Genomic DNA, 22,191 nt, shown 5'->3' with positions numbered 1-22,191 from the left:
CCTGAGCTGAAATCAAGAGTTGGATGCTTCACCAACTGAGCCACCCAGGCGCCCCTTTAAAATGTGATTTTTAAGTCATCCCTACGCTCAACGGGGGGCTCACACTCACAACCCTGAGATCAAGAGTTGCACATTCTACTCACTGAGCCAGCGAGGCGCCCTCTCCTTCTAACTTCTATTAGCTGGGGGGGGGATTTTTTTTCAGAGGAGTTCATTTTCTAGATGAGGAAGGTAATAAAGATGTTTAGGGGTCGGGGAACCAGGCGCCAAAGGGCTAGAATGGAGAAGCAGATAAGAGGCGGCTTACAGACGCAGGAAAGACAGCCAGGCTGGCTAGAACTCCGGGGTAGCACTGCCAGTTTACCGCCAGGAGGGAAGGAGAGGGAGATCGGGGCCAGAATTCCCAAGGCCTCAAAAGGGCTGCGTGATGGCGGTGGGCATCGTCAGGCTTCACACTGCCAGCATGCCCTTGGGAAGACCTCACCGTGCAGACAAGGGAGGAGCAGGGGCCGCTGGAAAAATCAGGTCCTGTGGCCACCCACACATGGGGGGGGTGAGAGTATGAAGGTATGTGGGAGGCTGGGGGCTGTTACATCTCTGAGACTTTGTAGAATCTTTTCATTAAGTCAGCTTAGAGAAGAGACTCTGGCTAATTATATCCACTGACAATTCTTTTTTTCAATTTTTCATTTATTTTTCTATATGCTGCCTTGTTCTGTGGGGGAGGGGATCCGATTAAGAAGGGCTCACAAGGGTTTATAAAATAAGACAAGATGGCAGAAAATTAAATGCGGATTGAGAGAGAAAGGAGCAGGGATGGGGGCCAAGTAGAGCCAGCAGCAGGCTTATTCTCGGCTCACTCCTCATTACCCAGCTGAGCAAGATGGCCCCATGGAATTCCTTACACAAGCTGGGGTAGCCGGGCACCACCACACACCCGGACCCAATCTTGCAAGACGCATCTATGGAGTGAAGAGCCTTCGATATGTATCTATTGGAATACGTATTCAACGTTAAAACGTTAAAACTGCCTCAGGTTTTCATTGGCGCCTCTCACTGTGGGGACAGAGCTGAGATTTCCCAGGATTGAGATTTGTATGACCTTGGAGACTAGGGTCCATTCAGGAGTAGCGTTTGAAGAGCGGTAAAGCCAACCCTCAGAAGATGACTTTCCTTCACGCCCATTAAGATGGCTATTATTAAAACAAAACAAAACAAAACAGAAAACGACAGTGTTGGCGAGGCTGTGGAGAAATTCGAACTTTCGTGCACTGTTGGCGGCAATGTAAACTGATCCAGCTACTGTGCAAAAACAGTATGATGGCCCCTAAAAAAATTGAAAATAGAATTACCATATGATTCAGCAAATCCACTCTGGGTACACGGGTCTTCCTTGACTTAACGAGGGGGCCACATTCCAATAAACACATCATAAGCTGAAAATACCTTAAGTCAAAAATGCATTGAACATGCCTAGCCTACCAAACATCATAGCTTAGGCCGGCCTGCCTTAAACATGCTCCAAACACTCACGTTAGCCTGCAGTTGGGCAAAAGCAACTAAGGCAAAACCTATTTTGTAATAAAAAGTGTTCTGTATTTCATGTAACTTGTGGAAAATCATACTGAAAGTGAAAAGCAGCACAGTCGTATGGGCACAGACTAGTTGTCGGAGTTACCGGCTGTCTACTCTCATGATAGCATAGAGTGGCCACAGCTCACCACTGCCCGGCACCTCAATGAGAAAGGATCGTGCTGTGTCCCACCCGCCCCGGAAAAGATCAAAATTCAGCATTCAAAGCATGGTTCCTACTGAACGTGTATTGCTTTCACACCACAGTAAAGTCAAAAAAATAGTAAGTCAATTCCTCGTAAGTAGGGCACCACTGTATACCCCAAAGAATCAAAAGCAGGGTCTTAAAGAAGTAGGGCTCACCCAGAGCTCGAGCTCACCAATGTGGGACTCAAATTTACCAGCTGTGAGATCATGACCTGAGCCGAAGTCAGATGCTTAACAACTGAGCCACCCAGGTGGCCCTTGAGGATATTTTGCTAAGTGAAGTGAGCCAGACAGAAAAGGACAAGTCCTGGGGCACCTGGGTGGCTGAGTCAGTGGCTCTTGATGTCAGCCCAGGTTGTGATCTCACGGTTCGTGAGATCAAGTCCCGTGTTGGGCTCTGTGCTGACAACGTGACGCCTGCTTAAGATTCTCTCTCTCTCTTCCCTTCCCCCCAAAATAAATAAATTGGAAAAAAGAGACAAGCACTGTATGATTTTGCTTACATGAGGCACCTAGAAAAGTCAAATTTATAGAGACAGAAAGTAGACAGCTGGGCACCAGGAGCCGAGGGGAGGAGGGAATGGGAAGTTAGTGTTTCATGGATACAAAGTTTCAGTTTTGCAAGATGAAGCAGTTGTGGAGAGGGACGGCCAGCAGCTTGAATGCACTTGATGTCACTGAACTGTACCCTTAAAAGTGGTTACAAGGGGGAAGGGGGGGCATCTGCCTGGTTCAGTCGGTTAAGTGCCTGACTTTGGCTCAGGTCATGATCTCACAGTTTGTGGGTTCAAGCCCCTCTGTGCTGTCAGCTTGGAGCCTGGAGCCTGCCTCAGATTCTGTGTCTCCCTCTCTCTCTCTCTCTCTGCTCCCTCATGCTCATGCTCTCTCTCTCTTTCGCTCAGAAATAAATAAACATTTTTTAAAAATTAAAGTGGTACCATTTACAATGGTAAATGTTATGCCATGTGTATTTTACCACTACTTTAAACTTTAAAGAATATAAGAATAACTTGACTTCCAGAAGGAAGCTGTGTGCTGGGAAATATGGGCCCGCCTGCTGTCCGGAGATGGGGGGGAGCACGGGGTGCCAGAGAGGGCAGGTTGTACTAGACCCCATAAAACAGGGGTATCCCGGAAGGTAACTTTGTGCTAGCAAGCCCCCTTGCTTTCCTGGCTGGCTATGGAGAACCAAGCCTCCCAGACAGCTACTGACCCAGAGAAGCTACCTGACGCCGTAGTATCTGTTGTATCTGTTGGTTTATTCAACAAAGTGGTCGCTGCGCACCTGTCACGTGCCAGGCGTTGTGCACTGAGCAAATGTACACAAGGCGCTCTCCCTGTGTGTCTGACACGCTTGCCCCCAAAGCAAACAAGAAATAATAAAGTTGAGATATGGCCAAAAAGTACATACTGGATGATTCCGTTATAAAACAGAAAATGCAAAGGAATGTACAGTGACAGAAAGCAGGACGGTCATTGCCTGGGACTGGTGTGGATGAACCGACCCATGCCAACAACACGAGGAAACCTCTGGAAGCGAGGGAAGCGTTCTGTACATTGATTGTTGGTGGTGATTTCACAGGGTTGTACATCTGTCAAAACTCATCACGTTGGGGGGGCGTCTGGGTGGCTCAGTCGGTTGAGCATCTGACTTCAGCGCAAGTCATGATCTTGTGGTTCATGAGTTCAAGCCTCATATCAGTCTCTCTGCTGTCAGCGCAGAGCCTGCTTCAGATCCTCTGTCTCCCTCTCTCCCTGACCCTCCCTCCCTTCCTCTCTCTCAAAAATAAATAAACATGTTTTTTTTTAAAATGTTTTTTATTTATTCCTAGGAGAGAGAGAGAGACAGCGTGAGCAGGGGAGGGTCAGAGAGAGAGGGAGTCACAGACTCTGAAACAGGCTCCAGGCTCTGGGCTGCCAGGCAGCACAGAGCCCCACGTGAGGCTCCAACCCACCAACCACGAGATCATGACCTAAGTGAAAGTCGGACGCTTAACCGACTAAGCCACCCAGGCGCCCCTGTTTTTTTTTTTTTTTTTAACTCATCACATTGTACATGTTAAAGGGATGCAGTTTACTGTGTGATAGAATCCCGTCTTAGCTGGGTGATGAGATACTAAGTGATGGATTTCTCAGAGGTTGCATTTCAAGTGAGACCTGAAAGATGAGAAGGGCCCATCCCGACAAGGATTGAGGTGGGGAAGACAGGGGAAGAGGGTCCTTAGCAAAGGGAACAGAATGTGAAAAGTTCCAGTGGTAGCAAAAGAGGAAAGCCCAAGTGGCTGAGGATGCCAGGAAGGTGCCTTGTGTGCCTGGTGGCTTAGTGAAGGAGAGCAGAGAGGCGTGTGTGTGTGTGTGTGTGTGTGTGTGTGTTTAGTTAGTTAGTTAGTTAGTTTATTTAGACCATGAAGAAGGGGCAGGGAGAGAGAATCCCAAGCAGGCTCCACACACCAGCACAGAGCCCGACGTGGGGCTCGAACCCATGAACCGTGAGATCACGCATGACCTAAGCCAAAACCAAGAGTTGGACGCTTAACTGACAGCCACTCGGGCGCCCCAATATTGCTTCTTCTTCCTTCTTATTCCACTCTTTCCTTCCAGATGGAGGGAGCCCAACTAGTATTGGCCTCTCTGTCCCCGCACCCCAGGGAGGAGGAGATGCTGGTGAGTTTGGAAGGAGAAAGTGGGTACGTGTGACGGAGTCCCCTCCTCCCTCTCCGTCTGGAGCAGACAGTCTCAGGAGGCATAGTCTGAGCTGTCACCCCACACTAAACTCTGCAGAGGTGGCCTTGGGGCCACCGCACCCGCACCTCCCCTCTCCGCCACTCTGTCCTGTGAACCCTGACTACTTTGGACTCTCCCGACTCACGGCTCTGTGTTCTCGACGCAAGGGGTCCACCATGCCCTGCCTGGGTGCCCCTTTCCTGAACCGCAGCCTGGAAACCGTCTCTAGGCATTAGGCAGGGGCAGTTGTAAGGCTTTCCTCATTTGTATCCACCCCTCGAGCATCACTGTCCTTCATTATTTAGCCTTGACCCCCTTATGAAGTAGGTCCTCATATCCCTATTTTATTATCCCCATTTTGCAGATACAGCATCAATATAAGGCAGGCACTAGTATTACCCCATTTCACAGGTGAGTAAAACTGAGACCTAGAGAGGTTAAGTGACTTGTACACAGTTGCTTAGCAGGCCCAGAACTTGGACCTGCTTCCTTCTTTCTTCAAAAATCTTAAACGCTGCCCTCTATTACCTCCCTGAATGCATGCCGTAACCGAATATAATTCTTCCAGATCTTTCTTCACTGTCCAGATTGTTGTGGCTCTGGGTCCTTATCGAAAATGATAGGAAATAAGAACCTGCCCTACAGAAATAAGGGCAGGAATGCACACAAGATATACTGACCTTGATATTTACTACAGTTTACAATGTTTCCCCACCACCCACTTTACAATGAAAATAAAATGGAAACAACATAAGTACTCAGGGAGAAGGGAATGATTAAATAGATGTTGACACATCCACACAATTTCATGTTCTTAACAACTGTTACAAAGTATCAGATTCCTAGGTACTGGCATGAAAGGCGTTCACTCTATCTATCTATAACTTAATGAAAAATGCAAGTTGTAGATTACATGGGCCAGGGTAGGTTCCCTGCTAGAGCAAATTCAGTTAGCTTTCTTCCTGGCTCGTGTCACAATCCTTCAACCCTATGCAAGTCCCTGGGATGGGCCGTCGCTCTGCTCCAGGCGGTCATTAAGGGACCCAGACTGTTTTCATTGTCAACATATCACAGCAGAATGAGAAGAAAGAGCAGAGGATCAGGTGTGGGAGATTTTTATGGGCCGAGCATGGCAGTGGGGATCATTATTTCAACCACATCCCCTTGTCTGGAGCTTGAAAAGCAGGCTAACCTTAACTGCAGGGGGGAGGCTGGGAGAGGTCATGTAGCTATATGCCCAGGAGAGGGGCTCCGTGAGCATACAGCCGGCCTCTGTCATGCAACCTGATTTGTAACACTTAAACCGATCATATAAAAACCCACGAATGTGTGTCTGGATATATTCTTTTAAAAGGGAGAAATCGGGGGGGGGGGCACTTGGGTGGCTCAGTCCATTAAGCATCTGGCTCTTGATTTCAGCTCTCACGGTTGTGAGATCCAGACCCTCATGGGGCTCTGTGCTGACAGCGTGGAGCCTGCTTGGGATTCTCTCTCTCTCCTTCTCTCTCTGCCCTCCCCTCCCCCAAATAAATACATAAATAAACATTATGTTTTAGGGAAAAGCCTGGAAGGATATACACGAAAATTGTTACCTCCCATGAGTGAAAGGGAGACTTTCGCCTTTATTTTATTTGTCTCTGTTATTTTTCCTCGGAATGAACACGTTCTCTGTGATTAACACTTAAAGACATAAAATGATAGTACATTGCTTTTTTTTAAAAAGGACTNTCTCTCTCTCTCTCTCCTAGAAATAAATAAAAATTTAAAAAAATAAAAAAATAAAAAATAAAGGACTTTTAACAAATGGAGCTTAGAATTCTAAACGGTCACTAGGGGGCAGAAGAGATGCATGTGTGCGCGTGCGCCTGTGCTGTTTGCTAATAACTGTTTACTACATTTCTTGCACAATTTCCTCATTCAACAGGCCATCCATAACATTTACCAAATTGTTTGAAGAAATGACAGCAGCCAGGCCTCTCACACTGACGGGCTTCATCTGTGGGCCCCACCATCCTATTTTAACCCAGTTCTCAGGGCCGTGGTTACCTTATGTGTCCTTAGTGAAATGCGCCTGTGTCACACTAGCTTTTGAGCCCTCAGAGCGAGAAGGCGGTTAACTGGCCTGAATCCCCACTGGTGAGAGAAAAGGCCAAAGATACACGGGGCCAATCTGTTGTCTGATCTGCTGGGGTCAGTCTGGGAGATGCCACGTTTAGAATGTGGATTGAGCGTCTGGGGGGCTCAGTCGGTTAAGCAGCTGACTTCGGCTCAGGTCATGATCTCGCAGTTTGTGGGTTCGAGCCCCGCGTCGGGCTCTGTGCTGACGGCTAGGAGCCTGGAGCCTGCTTTGGATTCTGGGTCTCCCTTTCTCTCTGCTCCACCCCTGCTCACACTCTGTCTCTCTCAAATACGAGTATGTATTTTTTAAATTTTTAAATTGATGTCTGTAACACGTGACCAAACACTACTGATCGAGACCCCTACCCTCCCAGGATCATTGTGAGGATCGAGGCAGCTACTAAGTGCACACCAGCCACAGGAAGCCCTTATCCCCGTCACTGCCACTACCATGCACAACACCTCCTCTTTGTGTGTTGAAGGTGTAGCAATTCCATATTCTTTGTCCTCGGGGAGCTGATGATGCAGTTGGGGAGTTCGGGGCAGGCACCTATGTACCGATGGCCAACAATCCCAGCTGAGCCCTGGAGCCGCCGGCCTCACCCCGCCTCAGTCTCACTGAACGCCTCTCGTCCTGACAGCTGAATGTCGTCTGCAATTGCCAAGAAGAAAACGTGACCCTTTGGGAAAGAGCCACACCTCGGATGGGCTCTCTGAGCAGCCCCCTGGCCGCCTGCCCGGCTGTCCCTCCCACCGTGGACGTGGAGAGCTACACAGTGGTCGTTGGGGCTTGTCGTTCCGGGAATGTGGGGGGAGGGCCCTGCCGCACTCATGCAGAAACGGGCTGAGTGTTCCATGTGCCGGAGCTGGTAGACAAGCCAGATATGGTCCCTGCGCTGAGAATGCTTTCCATTTTCTTTGTCTTTTGCTTTATTAAAATGTTTATATCTGAGAGAGAGAGAGACAGAGAGAGAGAGAGGGCAGAGAGAGAGAGAGAGGGCAGAGAGAGAGAGAGAGAGAGAGAGAGANGGGCTCTCTGAGCAGCCCCCTGGCCGCCTGCCCGGCTGTCCCTCCCACCGTGGACGTGGAGAGCTACACAGTGGTCGTTGGGGCTTGTCGTTCCGGGAAGGTGGGGGGAGGGCCCTGCCGCACTCATGCAGAAACGGGCTGAGTGTTCCATGTGCCGGAGCTGGTAGACAAGCCAGATATGGTCCCTGCGCTGAGAATGCTTTCCATTTTCTTTGTCTTTTGCTTTATTAAAATGTTTATTTCTGAGAGAGAGAGAGACAGAGAGAGAGGGCAGAGAGAGAGAGAGAGAGAGAGAGAGAGAATCCGAAGCAGGCTTCAGGCTCCAGCTGTCAGCACAGGGCGCGATGCGGGGCTCGAACCCACAAACCGCGAGATCATGCCTTAAGCCGAAGTCAGATGCTCAACCCACTGAGCCGCCCGGGGAACCCCTGTCTTGTGTTTTGACATCTTAAGACTCTGCCGGCCTGGGAGAGACCGCCCTCCTGGGACGAGCCGATTCTCAGAGATGGGAAAGGAAGCACACCTTTCATCACCTCTCGCACACCAAGCTGGTATTTCCCCTGCCCTAAACCGTCCCAGGGCCAGGCGCCTGGAGAGCACCCGTCATTCCCAGAGCCCATCGGAACGATTCCCGCTAGGCAACCCTAAACTGTTCACTGTGCCCTGCCTTGCCTTTCCTGAAGGTGCCCCAATACAGGCTCTGGCCTAGGCTGTCCCCTCTCTGCTGCTTCTGCTCCGGGCCCCTCCCCCCGCCCTGTGCTCTTCAAGCCTCCCCACCAGGTGTGATGTGCTCCTCCCCTCAGGAAACGCAAGTAGTACATTCTTCCAATGGCATTGGCCTCCCTTGTCACCACTGAGTCACCTGTCAATTAAAATCCATGGGTACAAATGAATCCTCCCCGCCTGCGTGGGCTCCCGGTGTCCTGAAGGGGACAGGCATTAAACAGACCCAAGAAGGGGCGCCTGGGTGGCTTAGTCGGTTAAGCGTCCGACTTTCGCTTGGGTCATGATCTCGCAGTTCGTGGGTTCGAGCCCCGCGTCGGGCTTTGTGCTGACTGCCAGCTCAGAGCCTGGAGCCTGTTTCCGAGTCTGTGTCTCCCTCTCTCTCTGACCCTCCCCTGCTCACGCTGTCTCTCTCTCTCCTAGAAATAAATAAATAAATAAAAATATTAAAAAAAGAAAAATAAAAAATAAACAGACCCAAGAAGCCAGGGAGCGAGAGGGAGACACGTGCTAGGAAGGAGAAACACGGACTCCCACGAGGCTCTCAGCCATCGAGATGGCAGGCGGACGTCCTGGCTTTGCCTCGTCAGTTCGTCTTCGCCCGGTATTGCCTTGGGCACCCCCACCCTTCCCCCGTCCCGGATGCCGGTTCTATAGCACCCACTCGGAGCTTTCTTGCACTTGGTGCAGACCTGGCCCATTTACATATTCTGCCCCCTCCCCTGGGGTCACTGGTCTGGGAGAGTCATGTGACCCAGATGAGGCTAATGAGTCTGCTGGTGCCCAACCTGGCCACCAGAGAAGAGACCCAACCCAGAGGGGCAATGCCATGATTTCAGAGCCTAGAAGGTGCCATATTGGTCCCGGCTGTATCTCTGCGTTGCTGTCTGCGGTGTCCAACAAACCGTCTTTTGCTCTAACCAAGCTGAGCTGGATTTCTGACCATGAAGTCAAGCATCCCGACCAGTACAGGGAGCTGGCCCCGTTGAGGGTGGCAGGAAGGGCCTCCCACGCCCAGAGAAGTGACAGATCGAGCAGTGAAAGATGACCAGGAAGCAGCCAGGCGGGGACCGGAGGAGAGAGAACACGGCAGACAGAAAGTGCAGCATGAGACAAGGCCCCGAGGTGGGAAGGACAGAGCTGCTTTAGGAGTTCTTTTGCCTCATTAACCTGTGTGTGTTCTGTTATAGCTACAAACTCATTTGATGAATAACCTTTGTTAAGTAAGGCCCATTCATAAAGTACCCTATTGTCCGAAAAGCCCTAGCCATCTGATATGGCATGATTTATTAAATATACCTGGTTTTACTCTCATGAACCCCTGACTAGGGCTTACTATTTATTGAGTCTCATTTTCTACTTTGCGCCAAGGATTCTGGACCTAAAATACTGGCGGCCCTCAGCTCAGAAGCCTAGAAGGACTGGGCGCCCGCTTTGAGAGTATTGGGGAGGTGGGCCTGGGACCAGAGACCAGTTTTTCCAGCAGGTGCTAAGAGAGCTGAGCAGTGCCACTCTGGGTCCAAGCAGCCGCCGTTCAGCAGCTGGAAAAGAGAAGTGAATTTGTCGATCTTTGGCTTTGCCTTTGACTCCCAGAGAGCCGGAAATGACAACTCTGCAAATGTGGCTACCAGCAGTTATAGAATCAGTGAACCCATCCGAGTATCCATCCAGGCAGCTGGAAACAGGAACCTCGTACAACATCAGCCACCCCTTCCTTCTCCCTGCACCTCTCCCAGATCCTGTCCTCATCGCCAGATTACTCAATTTACCTATATCAAGGGAAACAGGAGGGAAAACTAGTTAAGCTCGTTTTATGTTACTTTCCTGTATTCTACCTCAGGCCAAGAACAGTGAGCAGGGAGGAGATTTTCCGACAGGTGAATATCCCGCGCGTTACGAAAATTTGTTACTAAGATTTATACTCACATCATATGACTTAACTTTGCCTTTCCAAGTCTGAACCCTTTGGAGGAAAGAACTGATCATGTGCATTTTCATGGCACACACAGCGCCCATCACAGTGGCTGCCCCTAGCAGGGTCCCTGACTCTTTTTTCTTTTTTTCAAAAAGTTTTAATGTTTATTTATCCTTGAGAGAGTGAGAGAGACGGAGAATGAGCAGGGAAGGAGCAGAGCGAGAGAGGGACACAAAATCTGAAACAGGCTCCAGGCTGTCAGCACAGAGCCCGCCACAGGGCTCGAACCCACGAACCGTGAGATCATGACCGGAGCCGAGGTCAGAGGTTCAACCGACTGAGCCCCCCAGGCGCCCTGCGGGGTCCCTGGTTCTTAAATCAATGACTTTTGCTTAACAAACCACCATGCTAGAAAAGGTCCACACCTGAGAGACTGGCGGAAGCATAAACAGTCCCCAGCTGGGGGTCCAATGGGTAGGGCAGGCAGGGGCCTATCGTCCTATGGGTTGGGCCCAAGCCTTGGCATGGATGCACTTTGGAGACACCGAGCTCTGGGTGGGGCCAGGCTGGCCAGGTGGCTCCTGCCCTCAGAGGGTGCTGAGTGTCAGATGGGGAGGGCTGGGGAGGGCAGGGCTGTCCAAAGCCTGGAGCCCCTTGTGATGGCAGGGAGCACCGACTCTGGAGTGGGTCAAGCCCAGACCTGGCCAGCTGACTGAGCTCGCAGGGGCTGCTGAAACCCAGCTGCTGGGAGGGGGTGGGGGATGGGTCCCATGCCTTTGCAGGGACCGTGGGCTAACATGGGGCTCTGACCCCAGGTGGGGTCAGTCACTGGTTCCGACATGGAGCTAGAGTTTGGAGAGGGGCAGCGTGTCCTGTCTCCGGGGGACATGCTGGGCTCTGGGCGCAAGGGAGGATGTGGAACTCTGGGTTGGGGATGTCAGTCCGGGCGCCCGGCTTGGAGACTGCAGGCCAGCAGCAGGTGCTGTGTCTCGGGTAGGAGGGTCGGGACAGGCTCCCAGCCCCTGCAGAGGTTGGGGGGTCTTTCCCAGCCTCTGGTGAGGACACTGTGGCCCGCAGAGGACCCCGAGTCCTGCATGATGGGGGTGAATGTGTCAGTCCCAAGCCCTGGCTCGGCTCGGCAGGGGGCCTTGGTGCCCCCGGTGAGAAGGTGAGGCCAGNAGGTGTCACTGCTGCCGAGCCCCGAGTGTACGTTGAACCCGAAGGAGCCGCTTCGCCGGCTTCGGAGGAAGCAGGGTAGGACGTGTCCGGGCGCCCCCGGGGCTCGCTCGCCTTCGCCGCTGGCGTTGCGCTGAGCCCTGGAGGCAGGGCCCGGAGGGAGCCCGCGGCTTCGGGGGCGATGATAACCTCATCTCTTTGTGTGTTTCCTAGAAATCTCGGAGAGCTGCCTTCCCACTGCCGGGCTGGGGATCAGAGTCCCCAAAGACTCCGTTATGGCTGTGCCTGGGGGTGGGGGGGTAGGGTGGCCCGGGGCGCCTCAGGCCAGCGACACCCTGCAGGGCGAATCCCTGGGTCCCAAGTGAGGTGGGCGGGCAGGCCAGGGCTCCTGTGCAGGGGGAGGGGGCACCGTTGCTTGTCATAGAGCCCGGGCGCCAGCCTAGCTTGGCGGCCGAGTGGTGCAAGGCAAGGCTCTTAGGGGCGCAGGGGCAGGTTGCATTGATTTGGGAAGTTGTGGGTGCTTCCCAGGCTGAGCCCACAGACTCTTCTGCACGGGGCCTGGGGAGTGGACTCAGAAAGCGGGGGGACTTGCAGGCTGCGGTTTAAGCACAGGAAGGAAATTTAGGTAGCCTTTATTGAGGGTTTTCTGTATATCCGGCTCCGTGTTGAGCACCTTACAAGTGTTGCTCAGTAAATCCTTGCAGGTTCTCGGTGGGAGAGGACTCGATCCTGGTTTCACAGGCTCGGGGCCTCTCGGTGAGGTTGCCCGGGCCGCCCAGAGAGAGGGCAGCTGGCCATCCAGTGCCGGCCTGGCCGCCTTCCTCAGGGGCAGGGCCCTCGGTTCCATGGGGCTGTTTCTTGGGTGTTTTTCTCAGCTTCTCGTCAGGGCCATGCCCAGTGGCTGCGAGCTGCTTCTCGGCACACGTGCCATTCCAGAAATATCTTGGGGTCATTTGTGCAGCGTTTGTCAGGAACCCCTGCGGAGAGCGTCTCAGAAGGGTGCCGTTGGGCAAGTTGGATGATTCATTTTAAATAAATAAACAATGGGCTCTCCTTTGATTAGAAGGACACGCTCGCTGTCAAAGACGAGCGAGTGGAGGGAAAGTAAAAAGCAAGCTGAAAGGCCCTGTCGGCCCGTGAACCACCTTCCACGGCTCAGACCTCGCAGAGGGGACGGGTTACTCGGGGCAGGGGCGGGGGGCTGAGGCCAGTCCCTTTCAGCATAGATGACCCTTAGCCTTCTCTAGGCACCTCCTTGCGCTAGGGTTTGCCGCAGATGCAGCACCCAGTATGCGCCTTCTTTAGCGAAGCCTGTCAGAGGCGGGGAGAGCCGGACCCAGCCGAACGCCTGACTCCCAGGGCCCCTGAAATGTGCAGGCGTGAGGGCCTGGGCACAGGTGAGGTGGGGCCGCAGCAGCGAGGGAATGGGGGAGGCCCTGGAGGGGGGCGGGGCTTGTGCTAGCCCCGGGGAGGGCCCCCCAGGCGGAGTGGAGGTGGGGGACAGGGCAGAGAGGAAGGGGCTGGCCCGGGGCCGTGGGAAACCCAGGAGGAAAAGGCACTGGGCGAGAGGCGGCCAGGCAAGAAAGTTCTGAGGTTGGCACCTTGTGTGGAGGTAGCAAGAAGCCCGGGGCGCATGGCTTTTGGCCGTGACTCACAGCCGTCAGGGACGAGGAGGGCACCCCTGGAATGAGGGCTACGTCTTCCTGCTGGTCATTACAGGGGCGCTTCTCTTTGCATTTGGAGGAGGCTTCTAAACAGCAAGTCACCCGCAGAGGGTTTCATTCAGGGGAAGGGGCTTTGGGGGAAGCAGCAGCTCCTGTGAGCAAGTGAGTCCCTGGCAAGTCGTAGGGGCCGATACCCGGTAAAGAGTCATTGTGGGTCTCTGGGGGAGAACTTTCGGAGTCTGTCCTGGTGCTTGGCAGTGTACTTACTCAGCAGCGCCTGGCTGGGGGGGGGGAGGGTGCTGCGGGAGGGGTCACACCTACTGCCTTCCTCTGGGGGTCCACCCACCGTTTCTTTGGGGACACGGAAAGGCAAGCATCAGTTCGTGCTGTGTCCGGTCCTCTCTGCTCCACGGAGGACGGAGACAGTGTGGGTTCCATGGGGTGGTAGAGGGTCACTTGCTGGCTGCTCAGGGCCTGTCTGGTTAGGGTTGGCGGAGGACAGTTGAAATTGGAGGCCCAGGAAGAAGGCCAGGGCGGAGGCACATGGATCAGGGAGCTCCCTGGGGCGAGCTTGTGAGAGAGAAGAGGCCCTTCCCTAGGGCCCACGCGGGACTGGCTTTGAAAGAGTGTACTGGCAGGAGGTGCATGTGGCCGCCCCAGGGCCACTTCAGGGGAAGCGGCCAGCGCGGTTCCAGTGGCGCCCACATGTATGGCCGCGCCCGGCCGATTCACACTTAGTTCCAGCAAAACACATCGCGTGCGGACGGTCGAGGCCCTGATGTTCCTGGAGCTAAAATGCGTCTCTTGCCTATGAGTGGAGGTGGCAGGCTGGTGGCTCTGGGCTGGGTTCAGTCCATAGGGGTGTTGTGTTTGATCCATACACGTTCCCAAGGAGGAAGGCATTGATGGCCAGTCCTTAAAAACCAGGAAATTGCTCACGTATCTCAGATTTCTGGTTCTCTCAAAAAATGAGAAGCTCTGGTGACTCTGAGGCCTTGTTTCCTCGGGGGGGGGTGGGCTGTGGGCACCACCCCGCTCCCCCCCCAGCCATGTCTCTGATTCCTGTTTCCCACTGGGGCTGTGGGCATTTGAGTCTGCATCCCCTTCCTTGGAGATCCCATTTGTGTGTGTGCACGTGCGCGTTTCATCCGGACTTTGAACTCTGCCCCCTTCCTTCATCGATTCACCCCTCAGTCCCAGTCCGGCACCGAGTTCCCGCTGGAGCTGCACGAGGCTCCAGGGAGCCAGCGTTGAACCCAGCGGACATCGCAGTGGAGCAGCGGCCCTGGCAGTGTGGGGAGCACTAAGGAGGCTAGGAGGGGTCACATCAGACTTACGGTGGGGGCGGGTGTTGGGGGGCTGGCTCTGTGAGGAGTGAGATTCAGGGTGAGACGCAGAAGGGGGTGCGCAGCGGAGGGACAGGGAAGAAGGGGTCTTCAGTTTTCCTGACTGCTCATCAGAGCCTCTCTTGCTCATTCGTGCATGTCTTCCTTCACCATATAGTTTGTCCAGCATCTCCTGAGGGGCCTGGGCTTGTTTTGGACCCCCCCCCCACCATGGCCTTACCTCCTAACTGGGGAGATAATCAGAATACACATCACGAAGATGCAGATTACGCAGGGGTGGTTTTTTAATTTTTTTTATTTATTTCTAGGAGAGAGAGAGAGACAGCGTGAGCAGGGGAGGGTCAGAGGGGGGGGGAGATACAGACTCTGAAATTGGCTCCAGGCTCTGAGCTGGCAGTCAGCACAGAGCCCGACGCGGGGCTCGAACCCACGAACCGCGAGATCATGACCTAAGCGAAAGTCGGACGCTTAACCGACTAAGCCACCCAGGCGCCCCAACGCAGGGGTGGTTTTTAAGTCTCTGTTCCTAGTTCTGTGTCCCCAGCCTCTCCTGGAGTTCTGTTGCTCACTGACCGCCCTGCCCCCCGCCCCCCGGGCAGCTCTGTAGGCCCCCCGGGACCCCGAGCTGCTCCCCAGCACACTGCCTGAGAACAGAATAAATATAGTGCCTCCCATTCCGGTGTATGTTTTTCAGATGTGTGGCGAGGCTTTTGTTATAAATTAAAAAGCCAAATTTATCCTGTCTGCGCGGATAGAGTAACTTTTCGTCGTCCTGTCTTTTCTCAGAACAGCTAGAAAGTACGAAGCTATCCCTTGAGGCCGTAGTAAGTCCTTGCAGATCCGCGCTCACTGGGTTTTGATCCATTTTAAACTTCTTTCAAATGTTACTCTTCCTTTTCTTCCCCCATCCCCCCCTTAACAATCTTTGTGGTCAAAATGAATCCAGTTAACAAATACAACGTTTCTGTGGCTCCGTGAATGTCGGCCTTCACTGGCACGCGCGTGCAACACTTACGTTGTTGGCCGATGCTGTGACGCTTCACCGGGGCACAGAGTCCGAAGAAGACCAGCCTTCCAGGGCCCTAGTCCAGGAGTGGCATCAGAACGGTCTTGACCGTTTCCGCAGCACCCTGTAGTTTCCAGAATGCATGGGGAGATAGCCTCCTTTCACCCCACCTTCAGGACAGTCCTGGGAGCGGGGCCAGGGCCCCTCCCCTCTCGTACCTGAGACTGCGAAGATCCAGGAAGGTGTGGGGAACGGACCGGGAGGCCTCCAGCTCCTGCCCGGCCCCCGTTCTGCCCTCACAGGGCACCGCTCAGAGCCTCCCGGGGTGCTGGGCGCACAGTAGCTTTCTATCTTGATCCTTGCTCATCTTTCTAAGTTTCTGGTCTTACCGAGGGAGAAAAACGACGACTCAGTTGAAGAAAGGTAGGCCCAGCGTGGCCTTTGGGCTGTACATGATACTAGTGACACTAATGGCCTTCGCGGTCCTCTGCAGAGATGCGCCGCACGGCCATGCGCTCTGCCTCACAGATCGGCCCCAGCGGCCCCAGATGTTGCCTGCTCTCCTGCGCAGCTGTTGGCGGAGGTGTTTTGAATGGGATTCCTTGTGGCCGACGGACTTAATAGGAGGCCGTAACGATGAGTCATGTGTGAGCTTGCAGGAAGATCATTTCCCAAATGAGCCTGGATTGGAGAAGGCCCGGGTCCCACCTCAGTCCAGCTGGCTGTGGTCCCCGTTACCATAATAAGATGACGCACTGGTGAGAGCCTCGGCCTGGCAGTGCCGCCTGCTGCCGTGCCCGTGACCCTCCAGCCGGGCGCCTCGCCGCTGGGACAGGTGCCTGTCAGCCACCTTGCCCTGAAGGCTGTTTCGTGATGAAAAAACAACACCTGCGGTTTGTGAATTCTTAAGGGGATCTGTCATCTTGGTGGCTGGCCATTTGACTAAAACTCTGAGACCTGTCACTGTGACCCTGGGCGATTCTTTCCCTTTTTTGGGGTCTCCTTTTCTCTGTCAGTGCTGTGAAGGGCTGAGACTCTCCCATTAGTGCTTCCTTGTTTTGTTCTACAGAAGAGGGTGAGGACCGTGGATCCCTCCCGCTCAGCTGTGGCCCCTGAGGGTCCTCCACCGAACTGTGAAAACTTACTTCCTGGATGTGCTCAGCCTCCTCTTCCAAAACCAGCTTCCTCTGGGCCCGTTGCGCCTCCTCCTCCTCCTCCTCATCCATTCTGAATTCCTTGGGAAGGCCCCAAACAAACACCTGGGGAAATCGGTATTGTTTAGCTCATCCAGAAATCAGAGCCTCACTTTCCTTTCAGAAAGTTAAAAATCAACAAGTGTAGTTCTGACGAGGCCGTCAGCTTCTCGAGGGAGCGTGCCCGTCCCGTCCACCACCAGGTTGCCGTCGCTAGAACATAAACGCTCGCTAACTACTCACTGGAAGAATGAAGGAATTTAGTTGATATTATCATAGAATGGACTCAGGTCTTTGATTCTAAGTCTCAGAATTATCTTTATTATTATTTTTTAAGNTCATGACCTGAGCCGAAGTCGGACGCTCAACTGACTGAGCCACCCAGGCGCCCCATTAATGTTTTTTATTTTAGAGAGCATGTGAGCAGGGGAGAGAGGCACAGGGAGAGAGAATCTCAAGCAGGCTCCACACTCAGCACAGAGCCAAAATCAAGGGTCAGACACTGAACTGACTGAGCCCACCAGGCAGCCCCCAAAATTATCTTTAAATGGAGCTTCTTCTGGGTTTTGAATTGCCAGTTGGGATGTTTCTTGGTGAATTAGTAGGACCAGTGATCCGATCAGGACACACAGACAGTTGGGGGTCTGTGTTAACCAAATACTTTGATCACTGTTTTGGTGCAGTTGTCTGAAAATCCACCGCAAGGCTGAGGTCAAAGTCTCAGCGCACTACGGGATGAGAGACTGAGCCACGACCTCTCTGACGCCGCACCTGTCAGGCCGCTGCCGATAATGGCTGTGCGGGTCTGGGGGACACTCGGGGTGGTCCTCCCAGGCATCTGAACGGCTTTGACTTTGCTTTTTATTTACAAGCCCTGGGCGCGCGCCGTTTCTGCTCGGCCTGCTCCCCGCAGCGGCTGTGATCAGAGGCCTCGTCTCTCCCTGTGAGTTTTGCAGCCGGCCCCTGAGTGTTACGTAGGATGCGCCACCTGCACCGTCAGCTCTGTTTGTGGACTGACTGCGGTACACGCTCCCCGAGGGGCTCGGAGAGCTGGGCCGCTGGGGCCCTCCTGGTCCCCCCTTTCCTCTGTCCGGAGGCTCAGGCGGAGTCTCTCACATCCTGTCCTTCTCTGTGAACGAAGATGCAGCGGAGAGATTTACCTCCTGGATCGAAAGTCTGGCCACGTCCCTGTTTGCCCCCCTTTCCTTCCAGGCTGCGGTTTGGAAGACGGATGGCAGAGTCCTGACCCGCAGTCCCACCGCGTCTCCCTAAAGCCCATTGCTGCCCCGTCACAGCTCAGGCCCTCTCGTCTCTTTAGCTCCTTAAAGGCGACCGTTCTCCTTGCCCTTTGCTGGCTTACCGGCATCACAGCCGTTTTACCGCAAATTCAGTGTTGTGATCAGGAAACTGCCCTACTTTAAAGCAGGGTGGGGGGGGCTGTCCGGCACCTGGTGGCCTGCGTGCTCCCCGGCCAGGAGACAGAAGGGCGGAGTTCACACATCTGCTTTCTGGTTTTTCAAACATTTATGCCGTATCGCATGGACTTGACAAGCGTGGCTCCCGGCCGCACGCCATACCATTCGCCATACCGTTTGGAGTGGCGGCAGCTTGTGGTCTCCCTGTGCAGGGGTGTGATGCATGCAGCCTTTGGGAGAAGGTGGGTGTGGACTGGAGTGAAGAGGGAGAAGGCGGGTGTGGACGTGGAAACAACGGTTGTGTTTATTTGCTGCTGATGGACCATCACGTGTGCCTCCTTCCTCACAAGGCTGGTTGTGTGTAGACGATTGTACATGGGCCTCAGCTGCTCTTTTCAGTGGTAAATACAAGGAACAGTAACGGCGAACTTTCCGCCCTTCCCATGTCACCCGGCCCCCACGTGGCCTTGTGTACCCCTCACAGCGGGAGGTTCGGGCCCCTCTTTGTGGGCTGGGGTCCCGGGGTGCAGAAGAGCTGAGACCTGCCACCAGGCAGATGCTGAGTGTGGGCCAAGCGGGGACGACCGCCCATTTTCTGCATTTTCATTGGCTGTGACGACATTATTCTCTGGACTGTTGTGACTTGGGTGGAACTGAGCCTCCACATTTCCAGGGACCCCTCTGCCACCGAAGCGGCTGCTGCACTGAAAGAGCCGCGAGATAATGCTGGGAGGGGGGTGCTGGAGGGGGGGCGGACAGTGAACCTGGCTCTGCTGCTCTAGCTCACAGTGGGGCCAGGGAGCCCTGCTTCACGCTGGTGACCTTGGGCAAATTGCTTAGTCTTCCTGAGCTTCTGACACGTCTGTTGTCACGTGGTGGGGTGGACAAACCCGTCCCGGAACCCTTCCTGATGCTGGTTCTCCGTGAGCCTCGTCTGCAGTGTGCAGGGGGCAGCCGGATGTGTTGGGTTGTTGTGTTGGGTTTTAAGGACACTGATACTGTGTGGCACTTAACTGTCATCACATTAAGACTTCCGTAATTCTCTGTAACTTTGAAGACACTTTTCTGGACACAAGGGTTTTTTGCCGTTGTTTTTGGGTTTTGTTTGGTTATGATAAGGTGCCGGAGTCGTACGGCATTTTCCCCAGTTAATCAGCAGTTAACGGTTGCCGGGTACTTCCCGTGCGTCAGGTCCCGTGCCAGGAGCTGCTCCTTTAGTGTGTGTGTGATTGTGTCAGTTCTGTCCTTACAAAGAGAGTGAAATGGCAGGTATTGTGCCCACATGAGAGTTGGTGAGGAAAGGGGGGAGTGGCTTGCTGGGGTCATGTGCCGAGTGAGGGGCAGAGCCAGCTGGGGACCCTGGGTCTCTCCCGTTGCTTCTCTCCCCGTCCTCCTCTGCGTGTGCTCCCCGGCCCCTCTGGAAGTCTGGATCTGGGGGTCCGGCGCTCGTTCGACGCAGAGCCACCAGGAGGCCGCTGTGGAGCCGCCCTCGTCTATTGTGTGGAGTCCCCTGGGGCTTTCCAGCCTCCGAGGATGGGGAGGGTGTTTGTATCTGTCTGCAGGTTTTCCAAGCAGCTTCTGGTTTCTCAGTTAGCGGTGGCTTAAAAAGTACATTTGCTAAAAATATTGTACGAGAACCTGCTTTGGATGTGAACCGCGGAAAGAGGCCCTTAGTTAAAACAGCTCTCCACCCGCCCACCCGTCCGGCCATCACTGAGTGCCAGGTAGTCTGCCAGGGCAGGGGAGGGTGTGGAGATGAGAGGCGTCTGTGCCTTCAGGGAGTTGACAGTCTGGCCTCCACCAGTGCTGTGTATGTGCGGGAGACTTTTGATTTAGGCTTTCATACTTTCTTGCCACTGATTCAGGTCGGGAGCGGCTCGGGCCTGGGCCTGGAGGACGGAAACCTGCCTCCTGGGCGCCAGGTCTGCATGGAAGGAAGTACTCTCAGCGCGCCTCTGAGCCCTCGGAAAGAGAAAGCGGATTCTGTAGAGAGAAGGGACAGAGGCACAGGCTTCCAAGCCCGATGACTGTGGGTTTGGCTCGAGCTCTCCCACACAGTGGTCGCGGGATCTTGGGCGAGCCACTGCCTGTGTGAGCCTCCGTCCTCGGCTGTAAAAGGGGGAAGGTCATTACCGCCTGCCTTATAGCCTCGAGGGAGGGTTACCTGAGGTGATGCACGCAGAGCGCAAGACCAGAGGCTTTGACACAGAAGCGCTCATGAGCGTTAGCTTTTGCTCTCCCCTAATGTGTCCCCTGCTCTCAAAGGACAGTTTCTTTATAAATGGTCAGATGGGAAGTGAAATTCAGACCTCTGTGCTCGCAGAAGAAGGGGAGGTCTCTGGCTGTTGAAGTATTATTTCCTTTCAGGATCTCTCTCTCTCTCCTTAATTTGAGAAAGCTGAGTTCCAGGGAACAGGTTATTGTAACTAATAAACCCTCAGAAAGATCATTTATAGGAAGAGCAGAGAGCATTTCATTTCCGCCGCATGTGGCCCCGGCACGTGATGCGAGGGGGGTGGGGGGGGTGGAGGAGAGGCCTGGTTCTGCTCTCCCTCCCGTCCGTGTGGAAGGAAGGGGCCCGTCCTCATGGCTGGCAGCCTCTCCCACCGCCAGAGCAGGCTCATGGCCTGCAGGTGCATTTGTGCTTCCTCCCAGGAGACGGCAGCTCAGTCCCCCCTTGCAGCGGTGACTCTCAGGATGTGCGAAGCCATCTCTGTTCAGCTCTGAAGGTGAGCCGATCGCCGTTGGTGCTTCTCTCTCCTGAAAGCAATGTTCCCGCAAGCCATGCGCGGCCCCTTTTTTACACATCACTCACCAGTTGCCTTGAATGCCGCGAGCAGGTGGTTTCTTGCCCTTTATTTTTCCTCCTTGATGGCGTCACAGTTAGGCTAAAGGCAGAAGTCGGGATGTACTGTTCTGAGCCTCCCTTAACCCGTGCTGGCCTGGGCTTCTGCGACATGTGAAAGTGAGTGTGTGCAGGCTTAGAGGTTTGTCGGGGCAGGCTCGCTCGGAGCACGGGGCTGCTTGCACCGAGACCAGAGCCCAGTCGGTACTTTTCACTTTCTTTAATCACTGGGTCCTGGAGCTACAGAACCTCTCACTTAATTAGCATAACCACACTAATTTGGGCTTCTGCCTCAGCTTGTCAAGAGTGCCTTACAAATACTGATTCTCTGAGCTCATCTGAAAGCCAAAGGCATAGATCAAAAGCGTGCTTCCCCGCCTGCTCTGTCCTTGTTTTTTCTGTGCACTGGGCGCCGTCTCTCTTAATGACCCTAAACACGCAAGGTCGTAGAATACAGCTTCCATATCTGACCGGGACAGGAGCTGGGCTGGGACCTGGACCGCACTTCGGCCCCGTGTCGCAGGGAGCCTGAAGTTCCTTGGTTCTAGCTCGGTGGGTGAGAGCACCTACCGGTGAAGAAACTGTGTGCACTAAAATCACCACGGGGAGCATGTGAGTCGCTGTCCCTAGGAGTGCTTTGAACAGCGACCTCTTGGGGCGACGGAGAGGGACCTGGCCTGAGTGGCACCGCACAGGCCTGCTGTGCCCCAGAGGCAGGCCACGATCCCTCCGGGGACCTTGGGACTGAGCGGCGATTCCTGAGTTTCTTAAGATTGAAGTCCTAGTAAGGATTTGATTGAAGCTCAGTAGACCCCCTGTCCCTGGCGAGAAAGATTCATTTATGTGCAGCCATGGTTCTACGCCTCTAAATCCCTGCTGCTATAGGGTAAATGATAATTAGCAAACACTGTACACCTCGGAAAGCTTGAATGGAATCGCACGTATCTGAAATAATCCGGACTTAGTTTCTCCCAGTTCAGTCAGACCTGGGTGCAAATCACTGTTAATCGTTTTATGTTCCTGGAATTTTGTGACTGTTCTCCCAGGTGATGCCTGTGAGTTGCTTAAGCATAATGTCTGTGTGGATAAAGGAGAAACCCTTTTGCCTTCTGCGTGAAAACTCTGTAAATTCACATGCAGTAAAATTGACTTTCTTTTGGGTGTACAGTTCTCTTGAGTTGTAGCTCATCTCTACGTTTGTGTGACCACCGCCACAGTCAGAATGGAGACTTGCTGCTGCTGCTTTGTGGTCAAAACC

This window comes from Crocuta crocuta, unplaced genomic scaffold (genome assembly GCF_008692635.1).
Source record: "Crocuta crocuta isolate KB4526 unplaced genomic scaffold, BGI_CrCroc_1.0 scaffold35, whole genome shotgun sequence".
NCBI classification, from domain to species: domain Eukaryota; kingdom Metazoa; phylum Chordata; class Mammalia; order Carnivora; family Hyaenidae; genus Crocuta; species Crocuta crocuta.
This window is presented reverse-complemented; position numbering follows the sequence as displayed.